Raw genomic sequence first — 22,872 nt, forward strand, 5'->3', positions numbered from 1 at the left:
CTGAGATAGATTAGGATGGATAAATCCCCAGAGTCAGATAAGGTGTCCCCTTGGACCTTGTGGGAGGTTAATGCAGAAAGTGCAGGGGACAAGGCTGAAATATTTAAAATGTCCTTATGAAATGTTGTTCAGTTGTTCAAGGAAGGCTCCAAGAATAATTTGGGAAATTCAAGGCCAAAGAGCTTGATATCATCTATCCAATCTTACAAAGTTTTTTTGAGGAGGCTGATGAAAGAAAAGTGATGGACATTCTCTACAAGGTCATTAGCAAGACCTTTGACAAAGCCCCATATGGGAGACAGGTCCAGAAGGTTAAGTCATGTGGCACTCAGGTTGAAGTAATCAATGGGATTTGACATTGGCTTTGTAGAAGAAGCCAGGGACTGCTAGTAGACAATTGCCTCTCCGACTGGGGGCCTGTGACTAGTGGTGTGCGACAGGGATTGGTGTTGGGTCCTCTATTGTTACTAATTTAGATGATAATGTAGTAGACTGGATCCACAGATTTGCAGATGACACCAAGATTTGGCATACATATACATCATGTGTATGTATGTGTGTATATATATATGTATATATATATATACACACACACACACACACACACACACACACACACACAATGCCCAAGACATTTATGCAATACTGTATTTGTGAACATGGAATGGAGAGTGAGTTTGTAAATCTAGTGGAAGCAAAGGATGTTGGGACTGGAGAGGATGGAGTACCAGGCAGGAGTGTGGGACTGGTGGCAGAGGATGAGTGCCAGGTATAGACACACCCAACCCTGAGACAACAGGCAGAGTAATTTGATTCCAAACTATCGGTTTATTGATCATTACAGTATGTGTCTCTGGCGTTTCCCACTCCCTCCCCTCTCTTCCCCTTACCCCAACAATGAGACCCCTTCCCACTCTTAGTCCACAACAGAGACTCATATCAGAATCAGGTTTATCATCACTCACACACGTCATGAAATTTGTTTTTTTTGTGGCAGCAGTACAGTGCAATATATAAATGTACTACAGTACTGTGCAGAAGTCTTAGGCATCCTAGCTGCACATGTGCCTAGGACTTTAGTGCAGTACTGCTCTTGGTTTTCCTTTAATTGATAAACATCCAATGGCGTTGCAGACACTTTTTATTATGTGACATTTGTAGAATGCAAAGAGGAACTGCTGAAAACCCAAACAAGGCGGGTAGAGGTCAAAGATTTGTTTCTCCTGTTACTCCCTCCACAGATACTGACTGACCAGCTGCCTGTTAATATTTTTTGCTTCAGCTCTCCAGCACCTGCAGTTCTTTCACTTTTGAACTGTGTCTAGAAATGGATACAAGTCCGTTGTTGCAAACCTGCTCAGACAGAAGGGACAAAATCAGGATAACACTGACAGGTACAGAACATGTTCGCCAATGACAGGTTTGTTCATTATGTGGCATGTCATATTGACGTTGGTGATCATGGTCTTTCCATGGCCATGACTATTCTCAGCAAATTTTTCTACAGAAGTGTTTTGCCATCGCCTTCTTCAGGGCAGTGTCTTGACAAGACAGGTGGCCCCAGCCATTATCAATACTCTTCAGAGATTGTCTGCCTGGCTGCAGTGGTTACATAACCAGGACTTGTGACATGCACCAGTTGCTAGTAGGACTGTCCACCACCTGCTCCCATAGCTTCACGTGACCCTGGTTCATGGAGGGAAGGAGCACCTCACACCTCCTTTAGTAGGGACGCATCTCCACCCTGCCACCCAATACAACAATTAGTGAACTGTAAAGTAACTGAGTAGGTGAAGGAAAGCAGACTGCTCTGTTCTCCATGGCTTAGACCAGTGAAGGGATTAACATGAGGGGATTTATTCATTAGGCCTTGTGAAAATGGGTGACAATGTTCTCTACTAGAAATTGCTTGAGTTGATTGGCCATAAAGAGTAGAATATTGAAAGCGACAGAGAAATGATCTAATGGAGACAGCAAATATCTGTGATAAATGAACACTACTGAAGCTGCTGTCAGGCTGAATTCCCCGGGGGATTGCTTTATGGATCACATCTTTCACTGAAGAATGAACAGCCTGCATTTAGAGTTGAAGGCTGGATGTCAAAAGCTCAGTGATCAGGACAAGTTGACTGTCAGTTCACATTGACTCTGTACCTGGGCCACCCACTCCGTCTCTTCCTGGCACCAGCTGAGGTTTCACTGAGATTATCACCTTCTCACTACACCTGCAGCACTTTCACAGTCCAGGGTGTGGTAGAACAGGGGTACAGACTAGTACAGATACACAGTTCCCCAGAGTAGCGACACAGGTAGATAGCATGGTGAAGAATGCATTTGGCACGCTGGCCTTCATCAGTCAAGGCGTTGAATATAGGAGTGGGGAGGTTATGTTGCAGCTGTACAAGATGTTAGTGAGGCCAAATTTAGGATACTGTGTTCGGTTTTGGTCACCACTCAAGGATAAAGGAGGGAATATGTGCTTGGAGGATGAGGATATGGGCAAGATCCTAAATGAGTAGTTTGAGTCATTCTTCACCAAGAAGGAGGACATGGAGAAGAGTGAGAAAGGTGTGAAGTGTGTTAATATGGTAGGGCATTTTGAGATGAGGAGGTAGAGTTAGGTCTCATAAAGCATATTAAAGTGGAGAAGTCTCCAGGTTATTGAGGGAGGCAAGAAATGAGATTGCTGAGGCATTGTCCAAGTAGACCAGTTTACTTAGGTATTTAATTACTAGCTTAATCTCTGTACTGTATTGTATTCTATAGTGTATTCTAATTCTGTAGCACTGTTTTCTGTCCGTGTCTAACCCGATGCTTTTGCTTTTCAGATTTTCCCCCCAGTGCAAGGAGAATTGTCCATTTATCATCATATGTAGATTCCACAATATTCCTGTGGCCACAATCTTTACAACACACGCCACGCTGCTGGGATGGTATCTGTGTGCTGGGAATACTAATTTCTACAACAACCTTTCAAATGTGTGTTAACATCCTTCCATTTCTGAGAAGGCACTGTTCTGAACTTTGGTCTTTCAAGAGCATCTGAGAGGATTAGGGTGGGAATCCCAGTTCAAGGATCCTGGCATTTGGAGATGCTCAAGAGAAGCTAGGAATTGTGGAGAATTTGTGGTCTGATTATGCGAAGAGACCAGAGAAGAATTGGAAAAATCAAGGATAATAATTTTAAACGGAGGCTCTGCTGGACCAGGAATGGAGTTGTGCGGGGGGGGGGGGAAGGATGGAGTTGTACGGGGGGGGGGGGGAGGATGGAGTTGTATGGGGGGGAAGGATAGAGTTGTATGGGGGAGGGGAAGGATGGAGTTGTACGGGGAGGGGGAGGATGGAGTTGTGCAGCATAGAAACAAGCCCTTTGGCCCAACTCATCCATGTTGACCAAGATGACCATATTCCTCTAAACATTCCTATCCACGTACCTGTCCAGCTGCCTTTTGAATGTTATTATTGTGCCTGCCTCAACCACTTCCTGACATCTCATTCCATATACTCACCAGCCACTGCTTAAAGAAGTTGACACCCCACCCCCAGTCCCTTTTAAATCTTTTCCTTCTCAAGTTAAACCCACGTTTTCCAGTCTTTGTTTCCCTTTTTCCCGGGAAAAGTCTGTGTGTATTCACTGTCTCTGCCCCTCATGGATTTCTAGACCTCTGTAAGGTAACCTTTCTTCCTCGTATCCTCCAAGGCTTAAAATCCTTGTCTGCCCAATCTTTCCCTTTAAGTCAGGCCCTCACGTTCATAAGTTTTCTTTCCACTCTTTCTTGCTTATTGACAACCTTTCTACAACACAACACAGAACATAGAATATAAAACAGGTTCCTGCCAAAATTCCAACTGCGTTCCACCCCTTGAACTCATTATTATGGATCAGGAAGAAATGGCAATGGACAAAGCAGTGTGAGGTAGTTTTCCGAAAGATTAAGGAAATGGTGACATCAGACACAGTACTGACACATTACTATCCACATCACTTGCCTGTGAAAGTGCCTATAGCTATACCAAATGTATAGGTGCCATCACGTCACATGTGATGGAAGTGAACGCCCCATAGCCTTTTGCATCACGTTCTTTTACTGCTGCAGAGAAAAATTATGAACAGACCGACAGAGAAGCCTTGAGTTTGGGTTGGGGTATAAAGTGTTTCAACCAGTGATTGTATGGAGAGAGTTTACACTCATTACTGATCAAACACTAGTGTCCAATTTCAATCCACAGAAGGGTGTTCCACCAAGAGCAGTAACACAAATGCAGAGATGGGCTCTGATTCTTGGAGGATGCAATTACAAGATTGAATTCAGGATGTCAACTGATCATGGAAATGCTTATGGATTGTCCTGTTTATCCTCGGAAAAGAAAATATCTGAAAAATTTACAAAAGAGGACACTCCTCTTGATAGATTCTCCCTGATGCAAACCAGTGCCAGGATGAACTTGCCCTTGTTGGGGTTTGCCTTAGGCGGAGAATTGAGAGTTGTTACTACCATCCAAACTGAGAGCTGAAGTGCTGGAAGAGCTACTTGACAGCCACAATGAAGTGTTGGTTCGAAGCTTTGTCTGGTGGCCTGGGATAGATCAGCAGATTGAGCAGCTTGTCATGCCCTATTCGGGATGCCAACACATCAAAAAGATGCCAGGAGCTGCCCCTCTCCATCCCTGGGAATGGCCTGCATTGCCCTGGAAGAGGATTCGTATGGAGTTTGCAAGACTGTTCATGGGCAGAAGTTGCTTGCCAGTAGCAGATGTGGCCAGAAATGTTCTCAACAACCTCACACACTGTTGATGTGTTGAGATGCCTCTTTTCAAGGTCTAGTGCTCCAGAACACTACAACGGACCACAGTTTGTTGAGGAACAGTTTGAGCCATTCCTGAAAATGAATGGAATCAGACATATTACATCTGCACCGTACTACCCAGCTACAAGTGGTTTGGCAGAAGGGTTTGTCCAGAGTCTAAAGAACACACTGTGAGCAATGTCAGCAGTATACTAACATGGAATCAGAAGCTCACCAATGCAGCAGACTCCACAACCAACAACTCACTAACTTCTAATCTAGACTCTTGAACTCAGTGGCTCAATTAATTATGGGAAACTTGCCATCGTTTTTCTTACCACCCGATCAACCTGTGCAGTCACTTTCAGGGAGATGTGAACTTGAACTCTAAGATCCCACTATACAAAGTATAAAGTAAATTTATTATTAATGTACATCCATGTTACCATTAACAACCCTGAGATTCATCTTCTTGTTGGTGTACAATGTGCTGTGTATGTTAATCAAAATGGCTTCCTTGTTTTGTTAAGAGTAAGAATGCTTCTTTGTTATGATAAGTGCTTTCTCTCGCAGTTGTTTAGCTTTAGACTTGCTGATATTGGGATTGTATTCTTTTGTTAACCAATGGGGAATGCTATTTTGTCTTGTGGGTCTGGGAGCTGGTGTTTTCGTGGTCTTTTCAGGGAGTTGGGAAGAGGACGCTGAGGAAGGTGGGCGTGTGCGGCACTGCTCGGCCGACCACCAGGGTGGTCCCAGGTGCAAGGACGTGGAGGTCAGCAGAAAGCGATGAGGGGGTCGAATGGTTAGATGGATGAGCTCCAACGATGTGCACTAAACTGACTGAACTCTGATAAGTTTTGGCGCCTTTTTATTTTATTTTCCTTTATATATACTGTACTGTAAGTAACCTTTTAGTTCTAGTAAAATCTATAAAGCATATTCTATAACGGTAAATGGTGTGAGTTTGATATTGTGTATGTGTCGCTGCATTAACTTGTTTTCCACAGCACCTGCGTATATGGGAGGTGGGGTTGGAGAGTGGCTGGAATTCTTCCCATAGACATATACCAGTTTGTTGAGCAGGTGTTACATTTGTGGGGGCTCATCCGGGATTTGGATTTTTCAGGGGCTGTGAAATCGCGCAGGCAGTAGTGTGGAGATGGACAGAGATAAGATTGTGAGCTGCTGCAAATTAGAAGATGTACTGGCGCATTATGTGTGCGTGGTGAGTGGAGTGGATTTTGGGGTTTCGGGAGAGGTGTTAGTGTGGGGATTAAGTTTGGTAAATGGTATGGGGCAGGTACAACTAGTAGCTAGATGGTGTGGTAAAGAGGTAGGGTCTAGCTGGGTGTTGGTTCGTACGAGTGCTGACATCATGACGTTGGATCTGCCGGCTGTGGGGACTCCACACACTCTCAAGGATGAGGATGACGAGACACTGGAGGAGGAGCTAGAGCTAGAAGTGGCCCCCGGGGAGGTGCCCATCACTAGTAAAGGGGGGGTCGGAGGAAGGAGATGTGACTAGGCCCCGCCCCCCCGAGGACGGTGGAGGCCTCGGAGCTTGTAGTCACACTTAACTCCCTGGTGGGGGTGGCCAAGAGGCCACGGCTGAAGCTGGGGGTGTACTCAGGAACCAAGCCTACCCCGGATGGGGAGGTGGACTATGAGACCTGGATCGAGCATACGTCTTTGATGTTAGAGGAGTGGCCAGGCTCGGAGGAGAAGAGGCAGCGATTGGTGGGAAGTCTGAGGGGTGCGGCGGCCAAAACAGTCCGGGAGTTGAAAGCTGAGAAGCCTGGGGCCTCAGTGGAGGAATGCATAGAAGTTTTGGAGGGAGCGTTTGGGTTGTCAGGGGAACCCTGGCTGCTTTTAGCAGAGTTCCAACACCTAGAACAACGGAGAGGGGAAAAGCTCTCCGAGTACATATTTCGGATGGAGGGGATGCTTACGGGGTTGCGGCGCCGGGGGGTAGTGAAGGTGCCTGACGTGGCTAGCGTGAGGATGAGTCAGATATTCAGTGGCTCTCTGGAGGAGGACAAGGTGGCGTGGACTATCCGGCAGGCTTATAGAAAGGGCCCCCCCTCCATCATTTGGGCAACTGTTTAGAGAGGTGCGGGAGGAAGAGAGAGCGTTGGGGCGGAAAAGGGGCTCAGCCACCAGGAGAGATCCTCAGCGAAACAGGAAGTGGTGGCTGGGTGGAGGACTGAATACCCCCAGGGGAATAGGGACCCCCGCTGGAGAGGAAGGACAGGGAAGGTACCCACTCCTGGGGTGATGCACCATCAATAACTCTCGGAGACTGGAAGAAAGCACAAGCAGCAAGCGACCACCACACAACATCCTGGAGACCGAGGAAGGGTCTGTGCCTCCAATCGCCTTTATACTGGGGTCTGTGGGAGGAGCCACAGGAGCAGTCAGCAGGGGAGGGCGTGTCCAGACAGGTATATGCAGTTCAACACACGGGAGCGGCTCGTGCAGTGGGCTGGGAGCGGGGATCGTCCTGGGAGAGGAGGGGCGGCGGGCAGCGTGTGCTTTAACTGTGGGAAAGAGGGGCATTTCGGGCGGGACAGTGGGCGGTCGAGGGTGTGCTATAGCTGTGGAGAGGAGGGCCACTTTTGGTGGAATTCTGAGAGACAGGGAGTCCAGCGGAGGGCAACCCCCCCCCCCCCACGACTAAGGTGTCGGAAACTTAGGAGAGGCTCAGTGAAGGAACGGACTGGAGCCTCTGGAGGAACACGTTCCCAGAGATCAGTCAGGGGACCACCAGATGCCCATGCCTTTATTCCGGATGGGCTGGTAGGACCCCGTGCCCGTGTGTGTCCACGGATAGAGGGAGTTTATGTAAAAGCCGTTCTTGATACGGGATCGCAGGTGACCTTATTGTACCAGTCTTTCTACAACCAATATCTAAAGCATTTGCCGCTAACCCCATTTGACGCCCTGCAGATTTGGGGTGTGAGCGAGGGTGATTACGATGGGTACCTATCAGTGAGATTGGAGTTCTCAGAGGGCGATGAGGGAGTGTCTGAAGCTATTGAGACATTGGTGTTGTTGTGTCCGGACCTGGTGGAAACCGGTAGTGCTGCCCTCCTGGTGGGGACTAACTCCCCCGTTGGGTGACGGCTCCTGGGAGCTTGTAAGGAGAAAAGGGGGGGGGGGAACACTTTCTGGAGACCCTCTTGGTTCATCCAGTGTTTCGAGAGGTATTTGCAGAAGGGGTTGCCCCCCAAAGGCTGGAGCCGGAGTGTAAAGGAGGGACGGTGTGGTGTACGCAGGCGAGGCCCAAGGTGATCCGACCAGGGGAGGTAGCACTCGTGATGGGGACTCCCAGATTCCCAGGAGTGCTGACAGGCGAAGCCCTGTTAGTAGACGCCCCGGACGATCTTGAGGGGGAGACACGATTTCCGGCTGGTGAGGCCCGAAGTGCAGAGACCAGGGGTGGTACATGTGAGGCGTATGGCCGTCAGTGTCAGGAACACTATGGCGCGAGAAATCATCTTTAAGAGGGGAATGCCGCTGGTACAACTGTTCCCGGTGACGGTGATGTCTAGCGCACCAGTGCGGAAGGGTTGCAGTAGCGAAGGGAGCTGACTGCTGAGGCTTTTAACTTCGGGGATTCTCCTGTGTTGCCGGAGTGGAAACGCAGGCTAGTGGAGAAGTATTTTGTATATTATGGCCTTCCCGGGCAGATATCATAGTGATCAGGTGCGGGACTTTGAGAGCCGCCTTATCCATGAATTACTGACTATGTTTGGGGTTGAGAAATCCAGGACTACCCCTTATCACCCCCAGTGTGATCCTCAGCCAGAGAGGTTCAACAAGACCCTGTTGGATGTGCTCGGGACACTGGAGATTGGTCAGAAAAGTAAGTTGAGTCGACAATTGGTTCACTGTTACAATTGTACTCGCAATGATGCTACAGGGTACTCATCTGATGTTCGGGCGGGAAGGGAGGTTGCCCATTGCTTTGTGTTTTGGGGCTGAAGCGGGTGAATTACCCGGGAAGCCCTATCTAAAGTATGTGTCCGATATGAGGAGGGAGTTGCAGAGGGCGCACGAGTTGGCGGAGACGGCGGCTACCAAACAAAATCAGAGGAATAAGAGGAGATATGATCAAAAGGTGAATTTTGCCCAATTATTGCCGGGCGACCGGGTCCTTTTACGGAATTTGGGACTCCCCGGTAAGCACAAGTTGGCAGTTCGATGGGCGGCCAGCCCCTATGTAATAGAGAGCCAGATGCCAAATCTACCAGTTTGCCGGGTGAAACCTGGGGATGGGAATGGGCCTGTCAAGGTACTCCATCGGAATCACCTGCTGCCCCTGGGTCAAGCGGTGCGGGTGGACAAGGAGCCAAAGAGGGAGGCTGTGCCAAGTACAAGGACTCTGCGAGGGCGCGGAGCGAGGGAAGAACCCACTGTTGAGGAGCCGAGACGGGTCCTTAACCCGGGAATGGATACCGATTCGGAAGATCATGACCAAGATGAGTGGCCCCTGCTCCCGTTCGCTGGCGCTCCAGTACCAGAAGAGGAGGCTCCTGGCCCTTCCCCTACTGAGTTGGGCGAGAGGAGGGAAGGTGTTGATGGTCAGATGGAGAGACAGCCAGCGTTGGGGGGAGAGAGGGTGGAACCCGAATGTGAGCCAGAGGGTTCTCGGGTGAGGGGGGGAGCCCCGTGAGGGAGGGGGTGAAGATCTGACAGGTAGACCTGGGGTGTCCAAGGCAGAGGGTTCACAGGTGAAGAGGAAGCCCAGTGAGGGGGAGGGAGAGGGTCCGACAGGAGTGTCCCCCGCGGGGTCTGAGGTGGAAGGGTCGGCAGAAGGGGTACGGAGATCTCAGAGGAGTAGGTGCTTCCTGGAGTGGTTGGCATGTGGTGCCAGGAGAACCAAGTGGGATTTCACCACCCTGGGTGGTTATGTCGCTGCTTTCTGCACCTGGGTTGGGTTTTGTGTGTTGCAAGAAGCTTTGGGGAACTCTGGTAATGTCAAGAGGGCATGACATTTGCTGGTGGGGGGAGAATGTACAATGTACTATGTATGTTAATCAAAATGGCTTCTTTGTTTTGTTAAGAGTAGGAATGCTTCTTTGTTATGATAAGAGCTTTCTCTCGCAAATGTTTAGCTTTAGGATTGCTGATATCGGGTTTGTATTCTTTTGTTAACCAATGGGGAATGTTATTTTGTCTTGTGGGTCTGGGAGCTGGGGGGATTTCATGGTCTTTTCAGGGAGTCGGGAAGAGGATGCCAAGGAAGGTGGGCGTGTGCGGCACTGTTCGGCCAACCACCAGGGTGGTCCCAGGTGCGAGGGCATGGAGGTGGCAGAAAGTGACGAGGGGTCGAGTGGTTCGATGGTTGAGCTCCAACGACATGCACTAAACTAACTGAACTCCAATTAAAAAAAAACACAAAAATACAACTGCAGATGCTGTGGATCAAAGAATACGTACACAACGTTGGAAGAACTCAGCAGGTCAGGCAGCATCAGTGAGAAAAGAGTAGCCAATGTTTCGGGCCGAGAGGGTCTTCCAGCATTGTGTGTGTATTCTCTGAACTCTGATAAAAGTTTTGGCGCCTTTTTATTTCATTTTATTTTCCTTCATATATACTGTATTGTTTAATATATACATATTAACATATAAATAGTTATATTTTTAATATACTTTAAAGTATATTCTATATCTGGTGTGAGTTTGATATTAACTTGTTTCCCACAGCACCTGCGTATACGGGAGGTGGGGTTGGAGAGTGGCTGGAGTTCTTCCCCCAGACATATACCAGTCTGTTGGGCAGGTGTTACATTGGCATACTCAATAAATCTATAGAATAATAACCTTAACAGAATCAGTGAAAGACCTCACCAAATGGGGCGTTCAACAAATGTACAAAAGACAGCAAACTGCAAATAGATAAAGAAGGAATAATAATAATAAATAAGCAATAAATATCGAGAACATGAGATGAAGAGTCCTTATAAATAAGTCAATATTTAAGGGTCTTGCTATTAATACCTCAGATTTGGTTGATGAAACACTATCTGCTTGTATCTGCAAATGATCAGCATCCCACTGTATCCTTCAGCAGGCCGCTACCTGATCAAAATCACCAATCGTCTTTGTTTCACCTGTAAGCTTAACCTCCAACTATCTACTCTGAAGGATATTCAGTTTTCAGGGCCTGAAAGACTTATTGCTGACCTCTTTCTGACACAGAATTTTGACCTTTCTAAAGAGTCAAAGTTGTTTGTAACAAATTTAAACTCCCAACTAATATTGTCATAGGGTGGGGGCATTGAGAACGGACCCAAATGCAAGACACAGACACTGAAGTACTAGGGACAGGACTAGGTGTGACAAGAAAGCAAGGGAAGAGGGGAAGAAACGACGGTGGACAAGACACAGGCCCTGGACGAGACTGGACTAGAACGGGTCTGGGCTAGGACTAGACTAGGAAAGTGGGACCTGGACGAGGAACTAGGAACTTGGAACCTGGACAAGGACTCCGAGCCAGAGACTGGACAGGGACCCGGAACCTGGGTCTTGACTCGGGCTTGGACTCCGGATCCAGGCAAGGACAAGATGTGGCAAGGCAACAGGACTGGACTTGAGGGCAGGACTCGGGACTCCTGGGCTAATGGGGACATGAAGCTCAGACTCAGACTTGGGAGACTGGAACACAGAGCCTTGGTCTTGGGAGACAGGAACAATAGACAATAGACAGTAGGTGCAGGAGTAGGCCATTTGGCCCTTCTAGCCAGCACCACCATTCACTGTGATCATGGCTGATCATACACAATCAATACCCCATTCCTGCCCTCTCCGCATTTCCCTTGACCCCACTATCTATAAGAGCTCTATCTAACTATCTCTTGAAAGCATCCAGAGACTTGGCCTCCACTATCTTCTGGGGCAGAGCATTCCACATATCCACCACTCTCTGGGTGAAAAAGCTTTTCCACATCTCTGTTCTAAATGGCCTACCCCTTATTCTTAAACCGTGGCCTCTAGTTCTGGAATCACCCATCAGCGGGAACATGCTTCCTGCCTCCAGCATGTCCAATCCCTTAATATTAGACAATAGGTGCAGAAGTAGACCATTCAGCCCTTCGAGCCTGCACCGCCATTCTGAGATCATGGCTGATCATCTACTATCAATACCCGGTTCCTGCCTTGTCCCCTTATCCCTTGATTCCCCTATCCATAAGATACCTATCTAACTCCTTCTTGAAAGCATCCAGAGAATTGGCCTCCACTGCCTTCTGAGGCAGTGCATTCCACACCCCGACAACTCTCTGGGAGAAGTTTTTCCTTAACTCTGTCCTAAATGACCTACCCCTTGTTCTTAAACCATGCCCTCTGGTACTGGACTCTCCCAGCATCTGGAACATATTTCCTGCCTCTATCTTGTCCAATCCCTTAATAATCTTACATGTTGCAATCAGATCCCCTCTCAATCTCCTTAATTCCAGCATGTACAAGCCCAGTCTCTCTAACCTCTCTGCGTAAGACAGTCCTGACATCCCAGGAATTAACCTTGTGAATCTACGCTGCACTTCCTCTACAGCCAGGATGTCCTTCCTTAACCCTGGAGACCAAAACTGTACACAATACTCCAGGTGTGGTCTCACCAGGGCCCTGTACAAATGCAAAAGGATTTCCTTGCTTTTGTACTCAATTCCCTTTGTAACAAAGGCCAACATTCCATTAGCCTTCTTCACCGCCTGCTGCACTTGCTCATTCACCTTCAGTGACTGATGAACAAGGATCCCTAGATCTCTTTGTATTTCTCCCTTACCTAACTCTACACCGTTCAGATAATAATCTGCCTTCCTGTTCTTACTCCCAAAGTGGATAACCTCACACTTATTCACATTAAACTTCATCTGCCAAGTATCTGCCTACTCACCCAGCCTATCCAAGTCACCCTGAATTCTCCTAATATCCTCATCACATGTCACACTGCCACTCAGCTTAGTATCATCAGCAAACTTGCTGATGTTATTCTCAATGCTTTCATCTAAATCGTTGATGTAAATCGTAAACAGCTGTGGTCCCAATATCGAGCCCTGTGGCACCCCACTAGTCACCACCTGCCATTCTGAGAAAAACCCATTCACCGCTACCCTTTGCTTTCTATCTGCCAACCAGTTTTCTATCCATGTCAATATCTTCCCCCCAATGCCATGAGCTCTGATTTTACCCACCAATCTCCTATGTGGGACCTTATCAAATGCCTTCTGAAAATCGAGGTACATTACATCCACTGGATCTCCCTTGTCTAATTTCCTGGTTACATCCTCGAAAAACTCCAATAGATTAGTCAAGCACGATTTGCCCTTGGTAAATCCATGCTGGCTCGGCCCAATCCTATCACTACTATCTAGATATACCACTATTTCATCCTTAATAATGGACTCTAGCATCTTCCCTATTACTGATGTTAGGCTGACAGGATGATAGTTCTCTGTTTTCTCCCTCCCCCCTTTCTGAAAAAGTGGGTTAACATTAGCCATTCTCCAATCCTCAGGAACTGATCCTGAATCTAAGGAACATTGGAAAATAATTACCAATGCATCTGCAATTTCCAAAGCTACCTCTTTTAGTACCCTAGGATGCAGACCACCTGGACCTGGGGATTTGTTGGCCTTCAGTCCCATCAGTCTGCTCATCACCGTTTCTTTCCTAATGTCAATCTGTTTCATTTCCTCTGTTACCCTATGTCCTTGGCACATCCATATATCTGGGAGATTGCTTGTGTCTTCCTTAGTGAAAACAGATCTAAAGTACTTATTAAATTCTTCTGCCATTTCTGTTTCCCATAACAATTTCACCCAATTCATTCTTCAAGGGCCCAACATTGTTCTTAACTATCTTCTTTCTCTTCACATACCTAAAAAAGCTTTTGCTATCCTCCTTTATATTCCTGGCTAGCTTGCGTTTGTACCTCATTTTTTCTCCCTGTATTACCTTTTTAGTTAAGTTCTGTTGTTCCTTAAAAATTTCCCAATCATCTGTCTTCCCACTCACCTTAGCTCTGTCATACTTCCTTTTTTTTTAAATGCTATGCAATCTCTGACTTCCTTTGTCAACCACTGTGGCCCCTTTCCCCCCTTTGAATCCTTCCTTCTCTGGGGGATGAACTGATTTTGCACCTTGTGCATTATTCCCAAGAATATTCTTATATGTTTCAATCAGATCCCCTCTCATCCTTCTAAATTCCAGTGTGTACAAGCCCTGTTGCTCCAATCTTTCAACATATTATAGTCCCGCCATTCTGGGAATTAACCTTGTGAACCTATGCTGTACTCCCTCAATTGCAAGAATGTCCTTCCTCAAATTTGGAGACCAAAACTGCACACGATACTCCAGGTGGGGTCTCACCAGGGCCCTGTACGGCTGCAGAAGGACCTCTTTACTCCTATACTCAATTCCTCTTGTTATAAAGGCCAGCATGCCATTAGCTTTCTTCACTGCCTGTTGTACCTGCATGCTTGCTTTCATTGACTGATGTACAAGAACACCTAGATCTCGTTGTACTTCCCCTTTTCCTAACATGACTCCATTTAGATAGTAATCTGCCTTCCTGCTCTTGCCACCAAAGTGGATAACCTCACATTTATCCACGTTAAACTGCATCTGCCATATATTTGCCCACTCACCCAACCTGTCCAAGTCACCCTGCATGCTCATAACATCCTCATGACATTTCGCACTGCCACCCAGCTTTGGGTCATTGGCAAATTTGCTAATGTTACTTTTAGTCCCTTCATCTAAATCATTAATATATATTGTAAACAGCTGCGGTCCCAGCACTGAACCTTGCAGTACCCCACTGGTCACAGCCTGCCATTCCAAAAGGGACCCATTAATTGCTACTCTTTGTTTCCTGTCAGCCAGCCAATTTTCAATCCATGTCAGTAGTCTGCCCCCAATACCATGTGCCTTAATTTTGCCCACTAATCTCCTATGTGGGAATTTAACAAAAGCTTTCTGGAAGTCCAGGTACACTACATCCACTGGCTCTCCCTTGTCTATTTTCATAGTTACATCCTTAAAAAACTCCAGAAGATTAGTCAAGCATGATTTTCCCTTCATACATCCATGCTGACTCAGACTGATCCTTCTACTGCTATCCAAATGTGTCGTAATTTCCTCTTTTATAATTGACTCCAGCATCTTTCCCACTACTGACGTCAGACTAACCAGTCTATAATTCTCTGTTTTCTCTCTCCCTCCCTTCTTGAAAAGTGGGACAACATTAGCCACCCTCCAATCCACAGGAACTGATCCTGAATCTATAGAACATTGGAAAATGATTACCAATGTGTCCACGATTTCTAGAGCCACCTCCTTAAGTGCACTGGGATGCAGACTATCAGGTCTCAGGGACTTATCAGCCTTCAGACCCAACAGTCTATCCAACACCGTTTCTTGCTTAATATAAATTTCATTCAGTTCATCCATTACCCTAGTTCCTTTAGCCACTATTACATCTGGGAGATTGCTTGTGTCTTCGCTAGTGAAGACAGATCCAAAGTACCTGTTCAACTGCCATTTCCTTGTTCCCCATAATAAATTCACCCATTTCTGACTTCAATGGCCCAATTTTGGTCTTAACTATTTTTTTGCTTTTCACATACCTAAAGAAGCTTTTACTATCTTCTATATTCTTGGCTAGTTTATCTTTGTACCTCATTTTCTCTCCGCGTATTGCCTTTTTTGTTATCTTCTGTTGCTCTTTAAAAGCTTCCCAGTCCTCCGGCTTCCTGCTCATCTTTGCTATGTTATACTTCTCTTTTATTTTTATACTGTCCTTTACTTCCCTCATCAGCCATGGCCGCCCCTTACTTAGGATCTTTCTTCCTCTTTGGAATGAACCGATCCTGCACCTTCTGTATTATTCCCAGAAATTGTTGTTCCCATTGTTGTTCCACTGTCTTCCCTGCTAGGGTATTGTTCCATTGAATTTTGGCCAGCTCCTCCCTCATAGCTGATTATTTCCCTTTGTTCAACTGTAATACATCCGATTTTCCCTTCTCCTTCTCAAATTGTAGGTTAAAACATATCATATTATGGTCACTACCTCCTAATGGCTCCTTTGCCTCGAGGTCCCTGATCAAATCTGGTTCATTGCACAACACTAAATCTAGAATAGCCTTCTCCCTGGTAGGCTCCAGTACAAGCTGTTCTAAGAATCCATCTCGGAGGCACTCCACAAACTCCCTTGCTTGGGGTCCAGTACCATTCTGATTCTCCCAGTCTACCTGCATGAAAATCCTCCATGACAACTGTATCATTACCTTTGCGACATGCCAATTTTAACTCGTCATTCAGCTTACACCCTACATCCAGACTGCTGTTTGGGGGCCTGTAGATAACCCCATTAGGGTCTTCCTACCCTTAGAATTTCTCAGTTCTATTCATACTGACTCTACATCCCCAGATTCTATGTCCCCCCTCGCAAGGGACTGAATATCATTCCTCACCAACAGAGCCACCCCGCCCCCTCTGCCAGTCAGTCTGTCCTTTCGATAAGACATATATCCTCGAATATTCATTTCCCAGGCCCTGTCCGCTTGAAGCCATGTCTCTGTTATTCCCACAACATCGTACTTGCCAATTTCCAGCTGAGCCTCAAGCTCATCTACTTTATTCCTTATACTTCATGCATTCATATATAATACTTTTAACACTGAACACAGAACCGGGACCCCTCCTTGGGAACAGGACATAGGGCTGGGACTCATACACAGAAAGCTGATCACAACGAGTCGGCTCCCAACTCAAGGTAGTGGCAAATGGCCGGACCTACTTAGCGAAGGTGAGGACGCAAAGAGACAGTTCCAAGCAACAAAGGATGGTTCCTTACCTAGACACAGGTAGGCTCCATTCTTGCTCTGGCGGTAGAACTTAACAGCGAGAATAGGCGAGGACGCAGGCGAGGCTCCAGCCAAGGGCTACAGAAAGGGGAAGGGAAGGGAACAGTCCAGCCTCAGGTTAACGGCAAAGATGGCCTGGCTTACCCAACAGAGGCAAAGACAGGAAGGGACAGATCCAACTGCAGGGTAACGGCAAAGACTTACACCACAGAAGTGAGGACGGGATACTGACGAGACGAACTGGCCCCTACACTCGAACCCAGAACCACTTATATTCCAGCCCCTGGACGAGCATCAGGTGCCTATGATTAAGCCCAACTGAAACAAGGGTCAGTTGGAAGACCCAGAGTCCATGGACTGGACCATGAACCAGAATGCTGTCTTAACAGACCAGACCATGACAGTACCCTCCCTTCTATGGGAGCCTCCGGGCAAACAAACAGGCTCTCCAGGACTGAGGATGACCTGGGTGGGGAGGGGGTGGGGAGGGGGTATTCAATCAGAGGGGAGCCCAGGATGACCAGAGTTAGATGACAGTGCCTGCTTTGCTGGGTCCATGTATGGCTGGTTTGTTCTGTCATAGAGTGGGGGCATTGAGAGCAGAACCAAGTGCAAGACACAGACACTGAGGTACTAGGGACAGGACTAGGTGTGACAAGAAAGCAAGGGAAGAGGGGAAGAAATGACGCTGGACAAGACACAGGCCCTGGATGAGACTAGGATACAGGGCCTGGGCTAGGACTAGACTGGGAAAGTGGGACCTGGACGAGGAACTAGGGACTTGGAACCTGGACAAGGACTCCGAGCCAGAGACTGGACAGGGACCCGGAACCTGGGTCTTGACTCGGGCTCGGACTCCGGATCCAGGCAAGGACAAAATGTGGCAAGGCAACAGGACTGGACTTGAGGGCAGGACTCGGGACTCCTGGGCTAATGGGGACATGAAGCTCAGACTTGGACTTGGGAGACTGGAACACAGAGCCTTGGTCTTGGGAGACAGGAACGCAGAACACAGAACCGGGACCCCTCCTTGGGAACAGGACGAAGGACTGGGACTCATACACAGAAAGCTGATCACAACGAGACGGCTCCCAACTCAAGGTAGTGGCAAATGGCCGGACCTACTTAGCGAAGGTGAGGACGCAAAGGGACAGTTCCAAGCAGCAAAAGACAGTTCCTTACCTAGACACAGGAAGTTCTTGCTCCGGCGGTGGAACTTGACAGCGAGAACAGACGAGGCTCCATGCGAAAGGTCGCAGTTGAGGCTTCAACCAAGGGCTACAGAAAGGAAGGGAAGGGAACAGTCCAGCCTCAGGGTAACAGCAAAGGCAGCCAGGTTCATTATCACAGATGCGTATCCTCAGTAAGGGTGAGCAGTAGAAAGGGGTGATCCTGGGTCTCAACATCCCAGAGGATCTGTTCTGAGCTAAACAGACAGACAGACAGACATACTTTATTGATCCTGAGGGAAATTGGGTTTCGTTACAGCCGCACCAACCAAGAATAGTGAAGAAATATAGCAATATAAAACCATAAATAATTCAATAATAATAAGCTAATCATGCCAAGTGGAAATAAGTCCAGGACCAGCCTATTGGCTCAGGGTGTCTGACACTCCGAGGGAGGAGTTGTAAAGTTTGATGGCCACAGGCGGGAATGACTTACTATGACGCTCAGTGTTACATCTCGGTGGAATGAGTCTCTGGCTGAATGTACTCCTGTGCCTAACAAGTACATTACGGAGTGGATGGGAGTCATTGTCCAAGATGGCATGCAACTTGGACAGCATCCTCTTTTCAGACACCACCGTCAGTGAGTCCAGTTCTACACCCACAACATCACTGGCCTTATGAATGAGTTTGTTGATTCTGTTGGTGTCTGCTACCCTCAGCCTGCTGCCCCAGCACACAACAGCAAACATGATAGCACTGGCCACCACAGACTCGTAGAACATCCTCAGCATCGTCCGGCAAATGTTAAAGGACATCAGTCTCCTCAGGAAGTAGAGACGGTTCTGACCCTTCTTGTAGACAGCCTCAGTGTTCTTTGACCAGTCCAGTTTATTGTCCATTTGTATCCCCAGGTATTTGTAATCCTCCACCATGTCCACACTGACCCCTTGGATGGAAACAGGGGTCACCAGTGCCTTAGCCCTCCTCAGGTCCACCACCAGCTCCTTAGTCTTTTTCACATTAAGCTGTAGATGATTCTGCTCGCACCATATGGCAAAGTTTCCCACCGTAGCCCCGTATTCAGCCTCATCTCCCTTGCTGTTGCATCCAACTATGACAGAGTCATCAGAAAACTTCTGAAGATGGCAAGACTCTGTGCAGTAGTTGAAGACCAAGGTGTAGATGGTGAAGAGAAAGGGAGACAGGACAGTCCCCTGTGGAGCCCCAGTGCTGCTGACCACTCTGTCTGACACACAGTGTTGCAAGCACACGTACTGTGGTCTGCCAGTCAGGTAATCAATAATCCATGGCACCAGGGAAGCATCCACCTGCATCACTGTCAGCTTCTCACCCAGCAGAGCAGGGCGGATGGTGTTGAATGCACTGGAGAAGTCAAAAAACATGACCCTCACAGTGCTCGCCAGCTTGTCCAGGTGGGCGTAGACACGGTTCAGCAGGTAGACGATGGCATCCTAGTTGAGCTGGTAGGTGAACTGGAGGGGGTCTAACATTGATGCAATCACAAAGGAGGCAGTCCAGTGCCTCTACTTCATACTTAAGGAGCTTGAGAAGATTTGGACTGTCATCAAAAACTTTAATACATTTCTACATACGTACAGTGGAGAGTATTCTGTCCGGTTGCTTCGTCGCCTGGTATGAAGGCATAGCTGCACAGGATCACAACAGGCTGATGAAGGTTATAGACTTAGCCAGCTCCTCCATGGCATTAGCCTCCCTACCATCAAGGCCATCTTCAAAAGGCAGTACCCCGAGAAAGTAGCATCCATCACTAATAGTATTTTTTAATAGGCATCCGTTAGTCTCATGAAACCATGGATTTGCACCATGGAAGGTTTCCAGGGCACAGGCCTGGGCAAGGTTGTATGGGAGACTGGCAGTTGCCCAAGCCGCAAGTCTCCCCTCTCCATGGCACCGATGTTGTCCAAGGGAAGGGCACTAGGACCCAAGCAGCTTGGCACCAGTGTCGTCGCAGAGCAATATGTTGTTAAGTGCCTTGCTCAAGGACACAACACACTGCCTCAACTGAGGCTCGAACCAGTGACCTTCAGATCACTAGACCGATGCCTTATCCACTAGGCCATCCATCGCTAAGGACTCTTTAATATCCAGGACATGCCTTCATCTTGTTATTATCATCGGGGAGGAGGTACAGGAGCCTGAAATTTCAGAGATTCAAAAATCAGCTTCTTTCATTCAACTTCATATTTCTGAATGATACGTGAACCCAATTTTTCCTTTTTTTAAAAGTTATTTATTTTATCAATTTTATAGTAGTTCTGATGTAGGAAAACAACACATTTTACATTTTTAAGTCAGTGATAAGAAATCTGTTGTTGATTCTTCACCAACATTCCTGATACATAACAGCATGAATCTTTTCCAAAGTCCACCAGTCTGTCCAATAAGGGACAGACATTCGGCCCTGCATGTTGGTCCTACTTAACAATGAGATACTGGAAAAAAATGTTTTAGAAGCTTTCTGTAATTGTATTAACATTGACCTTTTGGGAGAAACAGATTTTGCCAGTGGCTCAATATGCTCAGGGTGAGAATAAACTCCAGCCCAAGTTCAAGAGTTTTGTACCCTGTGCAGTTTGATACTCCAACGCAGCACTGAGGGAATATTGCACTGTGGAGCCCACTGGGTGAAACATTCGCCCTGTCATGTGGCCTTTACATATTCCACAACACCATTTCATAGGGCAAGGGATCCTCTGGGAGATGTGGCTGGCATTAACACAGCACATTATCTGAACAGGTTTACAGTGGGTGCAATCATGCTGGCTTTCCACTTGGCCTTGAACCACCTGGACAACAGTTATAACAACGACAAGCTGCTGTTTATTCAGTACCGCTCAGTGTTCAACATCTTCATCCGCTCAGTGCTAAACAACAAGCTTCAAAACTTGGGCCACCGTGTTGCCCACAAATGGATCCTTGACTTCCACATCAGGAGAGCACAGTCAGTGCGGTTTGATAATAACATCTCCACCTCAGGGACAATCAACAGAGGAGCATGTCAAGGGTGCATGCTTAGCCCACAGCTTTACTCTCTCTCCACTCATGACTGTATCTAGACGCATCTCAAACTCCATCTGTAAATTCGCTGGTGAAACCACTGTCGTTGGCAGGATCTGGGATGGCAACAAGGAGGATCACAAGAGTGAGATAGATCAGCTGGTTGAGTGGTGTTGCAACAACAAGCCTGCACTCAGTGTTGGCAAGACCAGGGAACTGATTGTAGACTTCAGGAAGGGGAAGACAGGAGAGCATACACTAGTCTCTTTGAGGATCAGCAGCAGGAATGACGAGCAACTCCAAGTTCCGTGTGGCTTTTCCCTGGTAGAATTCCCCCCGCACCCCAACAGTATTGAAAGTGTTATTGTGGGGAACAGCATAGGAGCACTTTGCCCTGCCTGCCTATTCCCACTCCCTTTCCTGCCAGTCACCCAACTACCAGCCTCCTGCAATTTAGGAGTGACTATCTCTCTGTAGATCTTATCTATCTCCTTCTCATTCTCCTGCATGAGACGAAGGGCATCTAGTGGCAGCTCCCGTTCCATAACGGAGCAAATTAAAGAGCTGCATCTGGATGCACCTCATGCAAATATAGCTATCAGGAAGACTGGAGATCTCCCGGAACTCCCAGATCTGTCATAAAGAGCAGACCACTGACTCTGGAGCCAATCTCACTACACTTCTATAGCTAGGCAGTAATAGATGCAGAAATAAATCTATCTTAGCCTTTTCCTCTTCATGCCTAAGCCTCAAACCCTCCATCTAACACTGGTCCACTCACACAATGGGCAATGTGGGGTAACCACTGATCTCATTAGCTATGCACAACTGGACTGCCTGTTGAGGTACAGAAGACTGAACATAAGAACGTTGCCCTAGAGGAACCTTTCAGCTCCTCCAGTCTGCTCGTCCATGTCATAATATCACAGCTGACCTGCATCTATCACCAGAAATCCCTTCTGCTTTGATCTGCGGTCTTAACTGAGGAGGGAAATGTAGTGTCTCTGACTCCCTCTGACCTACCTGGAATTGGGAATTATACCAGAGGTACGGAGGATTGAACACAATGGACAAACAGGAAAAGAGATGACCATTCTCCAGTCAGTTTAACAACTCATGACAATATGCTAAATGTACCCATTATGTTCGTTGCCAACAACAACACGAAGTGCACATCAGGTTCCCAGAACCGTGTGCTGGATGTGGACTTCTCCGGTGATGATTCCTGCCGGCACCTGACCCAGAGGTTCGTCGGCGTTCAGTGACTTCATCGGCATGGCTGGGTGCCTCAGCACTGTGAACAATTCACAAAGACAACAAACCAGCAGAAATGGTGTAGTATTTTAACTGCCATTTTACTGGAGTGAAAGATATTTTTAAAAATGGACCAGCTGTCAATGGTTGGGCTGAGATTACCATCCTGTGGAAATCCAGCTTTTAAAATAGCACAGACTGTAATTATCATTTTAATATCCAGGATGATTTTGAAATATACACCTGTACTTAAACAAAATTATTTTTCCTGAAGTACTCTCTGCCATGATACTTTGCCATGGATTTGTATAAAAACTTGCATTCATGTCTCAAAGTACAAAACTGTCAGGAGATTGGTTTAGAAAGGCTGGTTCGTAAATTCCTGAACATTTTCCTTCACTGGCAGTGCACTAGTGAAGGAGCTGAAAATCACAGTGGGACATGAGGAGGTGGACAAGGACAGGAGATTGAATAAACTCTACAACAACGCACCTAGGGTCTGGGTTTTGTCGATCGCCATTTATTGCACCTCCTGTATAGTAAAGCATGGCAACTGAAGATAACTGCTCAAACTTCGGTTCACTGTTAGCATTGTGAAGATTGGAATGACACAGTGAATCTCCTTGTTGAAAGCAAATGCAAATTCAGGTCTTACCCCCCTCCCAAACCCGATGCTATCGCAGCTGGGTGCATTCCAGAGGTCAGGTTTAAATTAACCATATAACCATATAACAATTACAGCACGGAAAC

The 22,872-nt window shown here is 47.2% G+C and overlaps 1 long non-coding RNA gene across 1 annotated transcript; it reads right to left on the bottom strand.

The window, feature by feature from the left end:
- Nucleotides 1–3,265: 3,265 nt before the first annotated feature.
- LOC132383107 (uncharacterized) lies at nt 3,266–22,150 on the bottom strand. Its single transcript, XR_009508546.1, has 4 exons — nt 22,006–22,150; nt 17,840–18,083; nt 16,648–16,735; nt 3,266–4,880 (listed from the first exon to the last, which is right to left on the bottom strand). It is a non-coding gene; the product is annotated as an uncharacterized LOC132383107 (long non-coding RNA).
- Between the last annotated feature and the right edge of the window lie 722 nt (nt 22,151–22,872).

Source organism: Hypanus sabinus, chromosome 29, assembly GCF_030144855.1.
Source record: "Hypanus sabinus isolate sHypSab1 chromosome 29, sHypSab1.hap1, whole genome shotgun sequence".
Classification (NCBI taxonomy): Eukaryota; Metazoa; Chordata; class Chondrichthyes; order Myliobatiformes; family Dasyatidae; genus Hypanus; species Hypanus sabinus.